Here is a 14,652-nt window from a genome sequence, read left to right as displayed (position 1 = left end):
TTAGCCAACAACAGCGACACAACGACTGTCTAACTGGTATTTCCGTTGACTGAACAAAATCCCTGGTGTACTATACTGATGTAATAAAATGTAGATTATAGTGAACAGATTTTAGAGTAGATTAGTACAACAATACAAAACTGTGAATGTCCGTAGCCATTGTATCCTCCCCACTGAGAGCCATTTTTCTGTTTTGTCCCTGAAAGGACCTAAGGCGAAACATGTCAGCACGGCCTGCATGTTATTCAGCATGATTGTTGTTCTGGTTGTGATCTTTACCCTTATAAACGTGCCGCACAATTGTGAAGCATCAGCACTTTCACAGCTGCTCTCTCACGGGTGTAACGTTCAGAATTGGCACAATGGTAAATCACCTTTTATGTATATTACTCGTTTAACCCGGATATATTGTGACAACAAAGGTTTAACGAGTGTTCCCAAAGAGCTGCCTCCAACACTCAGTGTGCTTCAGCTTCCCAACAACGCCCTGACCACATTTCCCTGCATGACTCTGCCCCATTTGTACAACTTGATCTTAAGAAATAATAACATCAGTTACTTTCCTTGGCACTGTCTAAAGAATATGACAAAGATAATTCAGTTAGATTTGTCACAAAATCAGCTCTTCTGTGTCAACCTCTATCCAGTTAAGTCTTTCATGAACAACTTGAAGCTTGTGAACGTTTCCTACAATAACATAACGACATTGTCTTTGTGCGATATTGGGTGGTTTGCGCAAGTACCAAAGGGGAACTATGTACCATACGATCCTCTCATAACGGGCAACCCTTTCCACTGTGACTGCAACATAGCTTTGACCATTGGTCGTTGGAAATTGGTATCAGCGAGCTGGTGCCGGATTGGATCATCACGAAGCTGCATTCACCTCATCGTAAATAGTATTACACTCGCCATGTATAACAATGTGTCTTTGTTCCGTTGTCCACCTGATAGTCCAAACAACACAGAGCTTCATATGAATACCATGTCTTGTAATTTTCGCTTGAATAGGGCAGGCCATAATAGTTTACTGAGGGATCCTGTGAACTGTGATCCAAACAGGATCTGTCCTACAGACCCACATCCCTCTGACGTCATTAATCCGTCCTTGTTGCCCCTAACAACCAGTAGTTCAGGACCATGGCGAGAGAAACTACAACAGACAGAAATGTTTCAGATATCTCAAAACCTTACAAGTGGCGCCTCGACAGCCACTAGAACCTTCAATCAGGTGACAGATGTGGGAGAAGGGCGCAGTGATCAGTCAGTAACCATGACGGAAACGCCAGAGAATCAGGAGACGTCATCTCCTCCAACCGTTGCCATGACATCAGCCTTGGTGGTGGCTGGGTCAGTAGCTGGGGTGATAGTGGGTGTGGGGTTAGCTGTGTATTGTGCAGTGGTTAGGAAACAATCTAACAACATGACTGCGCAACGTGGTCACGTAAACAACATGCCGGCTGGCCAAGTTGTAAACAGCGTTCCTCAACATCAAACTACCCCCAGTCAGAACACCCAGGCTGATGATCAGGAAGGCTGCAGCAATGGTCCGGAAACAGTCTCGAATTCCTGCATGTACGAAACTATACCTGACACAATTGAACCGTATGCAGCGTCGCCCTATCTTTTTGATGTACCTCAATATCATGTGGGGGAAATTGAAATGACAGACAAAACCAGTCCTAAGATTGACGCGGTTGATAATCAGGTGCCGAAGTCAGATATGGAGTGCTGTCTGGATGAGGTAAAAGCTAACACAATTGAACCGTATGTAGCGTCGCCCTTTGTTTTTGATGTACCTCAATATCATATGGGAGAAGTTGAAATGACAGACAAGACCAGCTCTAAGACAACAGAAAGTACCAGTATCTTACCTAGTCCAGAAACACAAGCTTGTGATCTTACTGGTCAAAATGGGAACGCTACTGATGACGACATGGTTGATAATGACGTGCCAAAGTCAGATACAGAGTGCTGCGTTAATGAGGTTAAAGCTAACGCAATTGAACCGTATGCAGCATCGCCCTATGTTTTTGACGTGCCTCAATATCACCTTGGGGAAGTTGACGTGACAGATGAAACCAGTCCTAAGAAAACAGAAGCTCCTAGCACCTCAACTATCGAAGGTGCACAGGACAGTGAACAGGCATGCCATAATGGAGAAGGTTCTGATGACAATGGAATCGATGACGTAACGAAATGATGACCGCCGGTCTTTGAAATGTGATTTTATTTGACTGGGCAAAGTAAAGGAGAATTATCTGAATTCTGAATATTTTCTTTAATATTCGTTCGAGTTGATACAATGTCCTGTTGCCAAAACACAACGTATCGCCCAACAATTTTAAGTAATTTCTTGTAGGAAATCTGACATTTTCTGATCGTTTACTGTAACATCAGATAGCGAAAATCAAGTTTATTACAAGTTTTGTCTTGCAAGTATCAAGGTAATTTATAAATGTTGGCATAAAGAGCACTCTTTACAGTATCCCACCGCCAACACACAATTGGTCTGTTAAAAGTGTATACATCACCATTACAGACAACAAATTTTTTGCAAAATACAGCACGGTTTAGATTTACTAAAAAAAAGGATACAAAACTGCACTTTCTCTGCGCATCAGATGAAAACATGAACTATAGATTAATTCATACCTGACAGCAGACAAAGCCACGAGAGAGAAGATTACCATAGCAGTGATGAAACGCCTCCCGTGCAATCTTAAACAGAAGCAGACATTTAACCTTTAAACATGTTGTTTTTCTCGAGTGTGCCATTACGGGAGCTGTTACATCATAGCCCTGATGAAATGTTTCCCTTGCAGTCTCAAAGAGAGGCAGACAATTAAGCTTGGAACATCTTGTTTTTCTTGTCTGCGCCATTGCAGGACGTTTTCTGGCACACAGACAGGTGCTTGTTGTAGCTTACCCTTTCGAAGGTACGTAAATCGTTAATTTAGTCTCTCAATGACACTTAATGATTTTGATGCTAAGTTTGGAGATATGTAAAACAGGTCTTTCACGGACAGTATAGTCCATGTTATTAATCCTAGCCAAAATTAATGATTTTGAGACAGACTCGAGACTTATTCTACGTAAAGGGTTCAAATGTAGACCACTGTGTCTTTTTATCGGCTCAGTCACCAAATTCCCTACAATGGTCAGTCAGTGCAAAGACTCACGTTTGCGAACCATGCACTACGCTTTTCTCGCTTTTTTTCCAGAAAAACAAAACATTCCTGTGCAATTTAGCAGAGATCACGGGAAGGTTTCTACTGAAGAAACATAAAAAGCTTGTGGGCCGGGTAACAGAGGAATCTTTCATAAAAGAGAGGATCAAGAGCAGCGGCAACGTTGTGCCCAGCTGGTTCCGTAACTATCAATGGCCAGACTGTCAACTGTTTTTTCCATTGAAAGAGTAAAACAAAATTAATTGGTCTCCTTTACTGATGGCATAGGATTGATGTCATCGTGAACAGAGAGCAGATGTAATACCATATAACAAACTTGTGTATGCCAATAGTAAGCCATAATGTTTAATTCCCGGCGAATATACTTTGCGTTTTGTCCCTGAAAGGGCCTGAAGTCAACACATGACAGTAGAGACTGCATGTTATCCAGCATGATTTTTATTCAGGTTTTGATCTTTACACTTATAATTGTATCGCACAATTTTGAAGCATCAGCACTTGCACAGCTACTCTCTCACGGATGTGACCTTCAGAATTGGTATTTAGTGGCCCGGATACATTGTGACAACAAAGGTTTAACGAGTGTTCCCAAAGAATTGCCTTCGAACCTCTTTGAGCTTCAGCTTCCCAACAACGCCCTGACCACTTTTCCCTGCATGTCCCTGTCTTATTTGAACACGTTAAACCTAAGGAACAATAAGATAACTTACTTTCCTTGGTACTGTCTGAAGAACATGCCAAGGCTAGTTCATTTGGATTTGGCTCATAATCAGCTGTTCTGCGTCAAGCTCTATCCTGTGAAGTCCTTCATATCGAACTTAAAGGTTGTTGACATTTCATACAACAACATTAAGACATTGTCTATGTGCGATCTTGGGTGGGACATGCGTGTACCCAATGGGAACTATATACCATACTTTCCTATCATTGCTGGTAACCCTTTCCACTGTGACTGTGACATAGATTGGGCCATTTACCTTTCGATAATTGCAGAAAAGTGCCGAAATAAAACATCACGAAGATGTGCATCATTTCTAGGGGAAAATGCTGTTATGCGTTCCGTATTCAAATACCAGTCTTTATTCCGCTGCAAAGCACCGCCTAGAGTAGAGAACGTAGAGTTCTACATGTTAAATAGATACATGAATATCTCACGATGTTATGCAGTCTGGGATCCGACCGGCGTAAATAGTGCCCTCCGTCTACCTGGGCCCTGTGATCCTCACAGTACCTGCCCCACTGAACGTCAGGACATTCGTCCTTCTGACGTCATCACTCCGTCATCTTTGCCACAAGCAACCAGAAGTCCTGACCCATCTAATGAAAAACCGAAACTGCAGCAGGCTGAAATGATATCTCTAAACGTTACCGATGACGCCTTGACAGTAGCTAGAGCCTTCAGTCAGGTTTCATCAATTAAGCAAACATCAAAAACGCCACAGACCCAGGACAGGTCATCTCAGGATCCGCCTCCCGTTGCCATGGTATCCGGACTGCCAGCACTGGTTGTCGGAGTGACCAGTCTTGTCTGTGTTTTGATGTTAGCTGTGTATTCAGTAAAGGCAAGGAAAAACACGGACGAGACAAATGCCCCCAATAGCCCCGTAAACTTGGCACCTGACTTAGCTGTAGATTACAGTGTTAACCAGAACGTCCATGCTGATGTATCTGCTAACATTGCCCGGGTTGATGATCAAGAAGGCTGTAGGGATGGTCAGGAAGGCTGTAGGGATGGTCAGGAAGGCTGTAGGGATGATCAGGAAGGCTGTAGGGATGATCAGGAGGGCTGTAGGGATGGGCAGGAAGGCTGTAGGGATGATCAGGAGGGCTGTAGGGATGATCAGGAAGGTTGTAGGGATGATCCAAACTCAGAGGAGGATTGTAGGGATGATCAGGAAGGTTGTAGGGATGATCCAAACTCAGAGGAGGACTGTATGCAGGAAACTTTGCCAAACAGCATTGAACCCTATGCTGAGTCGTTTGGTTACAATGTACCTCAGTATGGTCTTGAGGGTGTTCAAGTTAGTGGGGAAACCAGCCGTAAGAAAACAGAGCATTTCAGCACTGGTCCAGACACACAGGCCTGTGAGCACATTTACCATAATTCAGAGGTGATCCAGGACGAGGAAGGTGACAAGATAGAACCACGAGCTATATAGGAGGTACCGGCTCTTTGGGTAAAGATGGCTAAACCGCCATTAAAGGGAACCGTTTTAATTCAATGCAGGTCTTAACCGGGCCGCTCAATTCAAATAGTGCAATAGGACTTGAATTTAGCGTAAAGCGAAGCCAGCCTGTCGAATTTAAGGTATTCAAGTAACCAGAACTTACTGGAGAATCTGCCATAATGTATCCGGGTTAAACGAGAAAATGTTGCAAATGTAGCAAATCTGAGAACGATCTATTGTTTGTAGCCCCTGCCTTCCTTAATTTACCGTTGACAGCACCTCAATCCAGAACTCTTAATATTTCCCTTGATTGATTCAACACAGGTTTTAACCCAACACAACAAGATAATCTTGTAATCTTAGTTACCTGCGTGTATATATGTCATGTTGGTGGACTTATGTCTTTTGTAAAAGTATACAATGATGTATAAGAAATATGTCAAAATACATATCACGTTAAAATATTAGCAAAATATTGTATGTTCAGCTTAGTATGAACTGTAACTAATTTGTTATAAGAATTACTGGAATTGATTGTATCTCTCTTTATTTATTAGCATGAAAGTTCATTCTGTGTCGGTAAAGGGCACCATAAAGACTCAAACGTATCCTAACCAACACTAAAAATAGTTGGAACTTACCTAGATTTTTAGCTGCCGGAATGAGCCCATCTACTGCAGTTCCAGGACGTGACGCCAGAGGCTGACGGAGCCAATCCCAACTAAATTTATTTTAAGTGTTGGACAGGTAAATGCGTTTTCGGTACGTTACTTTACACCTTTTTATATCACAATGTAGAAAACCCCATGAATTTGTAATATCGTCGGAAAATTATTCATGTAACTTAGTTTTCATCAACACGCTAACAATGATTCAGTAACTGTAATAGCTACTGAAATTGTCTCCAATCATTTATGTATGGTGCGTAAGCAATATGAATTCATGTATGGTACATAAGCAACAGTCATTCCTGAATGGTAAGTTAAGCAACAGTGATTCATGTAAGTTGCGTAAGCAACAGCCATTCATGTAAGTTACGTAAGCAACAGTCATTCATGTAAGTTACGTAAGCAACAGTCATTCGTGTAAGTCACGTAAGCAACAGTCATTCGTGTAAGTAACGTAAGCAACAGTCATTCATGTAAGTTACGTAAGCAACAGTCATTCATGTAAGTCACGTAAGCAACAGTCATTCGTGTAAGTTACGTAAGCAACAGTCATACATGTAAGTTACGTAAGCAACAGTCATTCATGTACGTTACGTAAGCAACAGTCATTCATGTAAGTTACGTAAGCAACAGTGATTCATGTAAGTTACGTAAGCAACAGTCATTCGTGTACGTTACGTAAGCAATAGTCAGTCATGTAAGTTACGTAAGCAACAGTCATTCGTGTAACTAACGTAAGCAATAGTCATTCGTGTACGTTACGTAAAGCCCCGGTCACAAAGCGCTTACGATTCCTTGCGATTCCTTGCGATGCGCGGTATAAGCGTAGCGCGTCGTAAGTCGGGGGAAAATCGGAAGCAATGGTTTGAATATATAAAGCCGTGGTCACAAAGCGCGTAGTGCATCGTACGATGAGGTCATAAGAGCGTACCTGCGTCAATCGCAGTAAATCATAGTAAATCGGGGAGCGTCCTATGACGAAAAATAGAGCTGAAATGGATTTTGAACATGTTCAAAACTTCGCTATTGTCGTAAGATTTTATTTGCCCCCATAGCAGACTTTATTACGGCAAATTTTGTCTACTGATGAGGTTATAGATTTATGAATTGTTAGCATGTTGTGATGGTTTCAGTTTTCCCTGATATTGTCGATATTGACGAAAAGGGAAAATGTATCAATCGCAACTGCCACAGTCGCAATCAGAGAACAGCGCGCCCCGCACAGGTGATGCAGACAATTGTTCGATCGCTTCATGCACGTGAGTTTATAATTAGATCAAATCTAAGCTCTCGTCGGTCTTGGGTCAGTTTACCATAATCGTAATAACTATGGGGACAACTTGAATATAAAGGCAGGCTCTATGAGTCGGAAATATATATGATATAATGCTTATGATATGATTTTTGTATGATGGCATCTTTTTGTTGATAGCATATCATGATACGATCTTCCAAAGAGCCTGACACGTAGAGCCGGCAAGCAGGCCTAGATAATCATACCAGTACTCACGCTTGATTTGAACTTTGCTTGTAATACTCTTGTTGTCATGGTCTCTTTTAATTTATTTTTACAGTTAAATATATTATAGGAAGGTATTCAACAGCTAAGTCCACATTTTATTGGTTAAAGAAGCACAAAAGCGGCCAGGCGGCTATTCAAAAGAGACACAAGTGAAAAATCGTACGACGCTGGAAAACTTTTGAACATCATCCGATGCGTTGCGATGGCTGATTTTGCTTACGATTTTGCTGCGATTTACTGCGCTCATCGTACGATATGCGGAATATACCATCGCAAGAAATCGTACGCGCTTTGTGACCGGGGCTTAAGCAATAGGCATTCATGTATGGTGCGTAAGCAATAGTCATTCATGTATGGTGCGTAAGCAACAGACACTCATGTATGTTGTGATTTGTGACTCATAAGTATTCTGTATCTGTGATCGTATTGGTCCACTGGTCTGACTACTTTTTGACGTAATAGTCTAGCTTCAGAGGCACGAACATTGCTTCGGTTGGTCACGTTTAATCTATCTTACGAAGCCTGAGCACTGCATGTGCAAATTCGAAGGAATTTAAGCTTGAAAACCCCAATTTAGTACATGTAGTATTTTGAGATGATTAAGGTAAAATGTAAAGAAGGTTATCGAAAATGAATGTTTATGCATAGGATATAGGAGAATTCTCAGAGCTTCTGACTGGAGTTCTGCTTCTCGTCGCTATAAGTAGCCGGTGTAGGTGGCGCTTTTGCCTATCCTGGTTGTGTACAAGAATTCTCCTACATCCTATATTCTACCAAGCTGATGAAATTCTTTTCATATGTTTATGCATATTGTGTTGTCTTTGACACTGCTGGTAGTTCGGTGTATTTACAAAGCTTTGAATTCTTTACTGGATCGTAAGAATAAAAAAAACAGGACTACTTCTGAGCCAGATTTCCTTTTCAATGTGTAGATATATATTTAGCATAGGCATACATTAGCCCTTAAAAGGTAGGAAGTTTTATTAGTTTATTTTCACGGTACCCTCCCTGTAATGATATCAGTAAAATCATCAGTCAGATAACACCCCCTACATTTCCTTGTTGTAGTTTAGCCTAGACATGATACATGAAGCAGCCCAGTACTTCCGAGTAATACAACACTCTTTGCATCCAGACCCGCACTGAGCACAGACATTAATGTTATCTCTCTACTAACCATCTAGAATTAAAGTAGCTAGAAAAGTACTTCAAGTCTCCGTTCCTCTCCAAATCAATACCATGCAACATGTCAAACAACACCCACAGGCACGATGGAGGCACGCGTGTAGTTTAAACATTAGCGCACATGCAGATTGGTCTGCTTTAATCACCCACGCACAGAAAACTTGAAGATTATTCTCGAGAAAATGAAGTTAGTCGCTGACAAGATGAAGAGTCATCACGTGTCCAGCCGCCATTGCCAGACGAATCAGCGTCTTTTCTCCTCACTCTGCGTTCGGCAGGTGTCACAGGAGGCGGCGTCTTAGCCAGCTGCAGGTTATCTTCAGGTGACTAAGATTCCTTAACTTAAACAACGTAGGAACAATTCAAAACGTAGCCATCTATGTAATCACAAAATATAATGTCTGTCTTTTTTTCTTAAAGTGCGTTCATAAGTGCAGACATATTCGCCGTTGTGTTTTTTTCTGTTTTTTTTTTTTTGTCATTTTTGATGATATTGAGATACCACCCCTCTATAACATCAACTCACTAATAAGAAGTAATAGATAGTGTTTATTAGTGAAAAAATGTTAAGCACCCCACTATCATATTAATTCACTATAGTTACAGGTAAAAGATACTATGCATAAGTGAAAAATATAGTAGCATCCCTCTATCACATTACTTCTCTATTCAAGATAAAAATACAGGTCACAATTTGTGTCTACTAGGGACAAGCTATCATAGCAACCCTCTATCATATTCAATTCACAAGTATATATACACACTTCTTTAGATAACGGCTCGAAAAAAACTTTTCCTGTCCTTTAAGACTATTTAGAGCTAATAAATTTGATAAATAATCAAGTCTTTGTTTTGATATGTAGGAGACTAGAGCAGACCAGAACCTAAGACATCCGGAAGGAGTGAAGGAGGAAGTTAGGAGCCGATCTTCTCAGCCCAAAGATCGACTGCCATCAGAGAAAAAAAGGACGATCGTGTCCAGCAAAACTTGCCAGAGACAGTGGTTAGAAAGAGTACTTCATATTTTCAGTATTTTGGGGGACTGTAAACAACATAATAATTTCATTGTGCTGCAGCTGTTACAAACGCGTGTTGTTGAATGTGGTCTGACTTTGGGATGTTTAGCTGATAAACAGTGAAAATAGGAAATAATATTTGTCCGATAACTATAATATATTGTAAATCAACTGTTGTTCCATTGACGGACGACGAAATATATTCATCTGTTGTTTTTTTTAAATTACTTTTGTTGACAGACAAGGACAATGTGACAATGGATTTAAGTTGATAACTTAATTTAACAGGATCACATACAAAGAAAGACAGGCTTAATGAAGTAAAAGTAGCACCATAGTCTTTTGGGGATCTTAGGGCCCGTGGGTTGCTATCCACTGTGTCAAGGGCGCAGAGCCCAACCACTTCACCACCTTGGAGCTCCACAACCATGGTACCCATTTTTACACCTGGCCATGACGCGAGGAAAATCGTGTTAAGTGCCATTCATCGTTTGTCACAGCGGTAACATGCGATGCAAAGACAATATGATTGTATCCAAGTATCCAATAATTGTCGTTCTGGCTTTTCTCCTCACGTTTCTGAACATACCGCACAATTGCGAAGCATCAGTACTTTCACGACTGCGATCTCAAGGATGTATCGTTCAGAATTCTCCCGTACCCCAAATTTATTGTGACAACAAGGGCTTACGCAGTATTCCCAAAGACCTGCCCTCAAGACTCACTGAGCTTCACCTTCCCAACAACGCCCTGACCACGTTTCGCTGCATGGCCCTGCCTTATTTGAACACGTTAAATCTAAGAAACAATACGGTAACCTACTTCCCTTGGTACTGTCTGAAGAACATGCCCAGCCTCGTTCATTTGGACCTGTCACGTAATCAGCTGTTCTGTATTAACCTTTATCTTATGAAGTTTTTCCTGCACAACTTGAAAGTGGTTGACGTCTCCCACAATAACATAAATACATTGACTCGGTGCGATGTTGGGTTGGACTGGCTTGTAAAAAATGGGAACTATGTACCTTACGAAACTATAATTGCGGGTAACTCTTTCCACTGTGACTGTCAGATAGCTTGGCTCATTGATTTTGCGATAAAGGCTGAAACGTGCCGAAATGAAAGATCATCACCAAGATGTAAATCATTTCTCGGGCGGAATGGTTATGCATTTGCCATGTACAAAGACCAGTCTTTGTTTCGCTGTAAAACGCCACCTATAGTTGAGAATGTAGAGCTTCACAGGCTAAATAAATACATGTATACCTCAGGATGTGATAAATTCTGGGATCCAACAGGTGTGCAAATTAAGGTCTACCCACCTGAACCCTGTGATCCTAACAGTAGATGTCCCTCTGAACGTCAGGACATTCGTCCTTCTGACGTCATCACTTCGTCATTGTTGCCAATGACAACCAGTGCTGCTGAACCATCAAGTGAGAAACCAAAACTGCAAAAGACTACAATAGTCGAAATATACCAAACCGGTACTCATGATATCTTGGCAGATTTGAAAGACGAGTATAATGCTGACTGTTTACCCGTGACAGAAATGACAAAGAATCAGGTGACGTCATCCCCTCAAACCGTTGCCATGGCATCAGCCTGGGTGGTGACTGGATCAGTATCGTTAGGGATAGCCGTCCTCTGTGGTGTGGTGGTAGTTGTGTATTGTGTATTGTGGGGTTGGAAACGACCTGATGACGCAACTGGGCAACTTGGCCACGTAAACAACATGCCGACTGGCCAAGTCATAAATAACTCTTGTTATCACCAAACTAGAACCAGTCAGAACACCCAGGCTGATGATCAGGAAGGCTGCAGCAATGGTCCGGAAACAGACTCCGATTTCTGCACATACGAAACTATACCTGAAACAGTTGAACCGTACGCAAGGTCACCTTATGTTTTTGATGTGCCTCAATATCATATTGGGGAAATTGAAGACAAAACTAGTCCTAAGGAAACAGAAGGTGTTAGTACCTTACCTGGTCCAGAAGCACAGGCCTTTGATCATGATGAGGTAGTGAAGTCAGATACAGAGTGCTGCGTAAATGAGCTTAAAACTAACACATATACGATTCAACCTTATGCAAGGTCTCATGTTTTGGAAGGTTCCAAAACGTACGGAAGTGATGGCATCAGGGAGTTTGCTCGCTCATCTGTCTATTCATCTGGTCAGGGAAAGCAAAATACACCGACTTTGTATTCCCAAATCCCTGATTGCTGATGAGCGTAAACCTGTTCATGGGAAGATATTATATTACAGAAATTCACATTCTTTAACTTAAGTTCTAAACCATTGTACGTTTTTCGGCTTAAATGTATATCATGATACTTACGCTAACTAACGAATATGAATCAATCCCAGGCAACATTGAATGGCATCGCACATGATGCAACGGCATGTTGTAGGGTTGTCTGTATGTACTAACTCTCATCTTCATTTTGCCTTAATCTTAACGTGTAGATATATACAACACACACTTATGACAATGGAATATCCAGCAATAAATGATGTACATGTAATTACCAATGTACATACGTGTTTAACTGCAGGATGATGCAAAACTAAGTGGATGACATATGTGTAACAAGTGTAGATTCCTGCGCCAGAAACTAAACTGAAAAATTGTTAGAAATTAACGATGTCAGCGTTTTTGTCGATGTGGTATATAACATAGATGTTTATTTTTCGGATATAAAACTATATGTTTCAATAGTTGGGGTTTATAAACTACATTGCGACTTTCAGTAATGGTTGACACACAGAATGATACACTTTGTATTTTTGTAGGAACTACGTTTGAGCGGCCAGGAACACCCTGCATCTAATATATAACGCCAACCGATGTTCAATGTTTCGGGGCGCTACATAAGTCTAAAGCTACGTAAGATGTTTTATTTTTGCATGTTTTACTCTAGGAAGAGTGAATGATTCAGCACGTGTCGTTGAATACATCGTAGTTCCTGAACAGTGTTAAGTTTTGTTCCATGAAAGCCTTTACAACGGTTAATCAATAAAAGTGTATACGATATATTTTGATACATGTTTTCTTTTGAGTTGCGTTTGAGTTTACTAGGATGCTATTTAGACCCAAATGATGTAGTATTCCAGGGCTCCGGGTAAATTTTGAACTCCGAGTTCCAAATTCGGGGCCCGGTCTGACCCAAAGATAGCCTGGTAGTCGAAGGGCGTCCCGTAGAGGTAAGGCCCGAAAGTGCAAAAAATTACCACATAAACTGCCCGGCTGGGTCGCTCTTTCAATTTGAAACCGAAGATGTGTGCACGTGCAGATTGTCTGCTGTAGCCACCCACTCACGACCGGCAAGATGACTTGACATGTATCATTGTATTCATATGTAGAGACAGAGAAAGATGTGGATATAGATACAGACATAGTGATGATGCACCCAAGTTAATAAGAAACCCATACTTAGGACACTAGGAACACTGTCTACAAACGCCAGTAAGAACAAAATAGGATTAAATTACATGAACATGGTTACTAGATGTGATAAATTTGTGCTGGAAAAGAAATTTACACAAATGGTTAGAATGAACATTCACGATCTAGTGTATGGCGTGTTCTACTATAATCACACACAAGAACTGAAAATAATAGAATTATATAAGAACAAAATAATAGTATTGGAGAATTGCATTGTGTATCATACAAGAATGATAGATTTATATCAAAGAACAAGGAGTTCAACTGACAAGATGGTGAATGTATAAACAGGAATAGATAGAGGCTTAAAACACGTCAGCAGCTCTTATGACGTCATTGCCAGACTCATCACTTCTTCCCACTCTGCCACCGCCAGGTGCTACAGAAGGCAGCGTCTTAGTCAGCTTCTACTCAAGGTAAGGAGATTTCCTGTAAGAAAGTAGGGGATTTTAATTGGACAAAATGATACAGCTCAGGAAATTTAACCTTTTGGGGGCGTGGTAAGGGATTTCAATATTTCACGAAACATCGTGGTAGTCAGCTCCAGCTCGAGGTAAGGAGATTTCTTGTAAGAAAGTAGGGAGGCTTTCGATTGCACAAAATGACATAACTCAAGAGAGATGAATGTTGACTTTTACTTTCTTTTTGTCCACAATTAGCCTGGCATTTCTGTTAGCTATTGTCCCTGTGGTCCTACACGTCAATACGATGGTCCCATACGAGTACATCATTGGAGGGGGCATGTTTGGCGATTTCATTTTTATGAAAACATGTATTGAAATCGATTTCTTAACAGTATGTAGCACTATAAACATGTCAATTGAGCAAGTCCTACAGTTGCCGGTGTTAGATAAGTTGTGTAAACGACATAATCATTTAAGTATACAAAACTGCGTTTTAGTTTGCAAAAGATTCATAGCTGACAGCAGACAAAGCCACGAGAGAAGAGATTGCCATAGCAGTGGCGAAAAGTCAACCATGCAATCTTAAAGACAGGCAGACATTTAACCTTTAAACATCTTTTTCTCGATTGTGCCATTACGGGAGCTGTTACATCATAGCAGTGGCGAGAAGTCAACCAAGCAATCTCATAGAGAGGCAGACATTTAACCTTTAAACTTCTTATAGTTTTCTTGACTACCATTACAGGAGCCACAGCGGTAGGCGGTTGCCTTTCACAACCTGACCTCAGCATCTATATAGCTCATCTTTTCAAAGGTATGTATATGTCTGATTCAGTATGTCTATTTTTTTATCAGTTTCTTTAGAAGACCAAAAAATTCATGTTGAATTTCTGAAATCTAAATCACGTTTGTTTCATTTCCAGCAGACCACAGGAAGGTACAAAACGGAACTGAAGAGGAACAGTCGTCTCGGGCCCAAGATCACGTCCTCCAGACAAGAGTAGCAACACCATTGTTCCCGGCAGGTCCAGTAACTATTAATGGTTA

Source organism: Branchiostoma floridae, chromosome 15 (genome assembly GCF_000003815.2).
Source record: "Branchiostoma floridae strain S238N-H82 chromosome 15, Bfl_VNyyK, whole genome shotgun sequence".
In the NCBI taxonomy this organism is placed as follows: Eukaryota; Metazoa; Chordata; class Leptocardii; order Amphioxiformes; family Branchiostomatidae; genus Branchiostoma; species Branchiostoma floridae.
The sequence above is the reverse complement of the archived record's forward strand: the minus strand, read 5'-3'. Positions refer to the sequence as shown.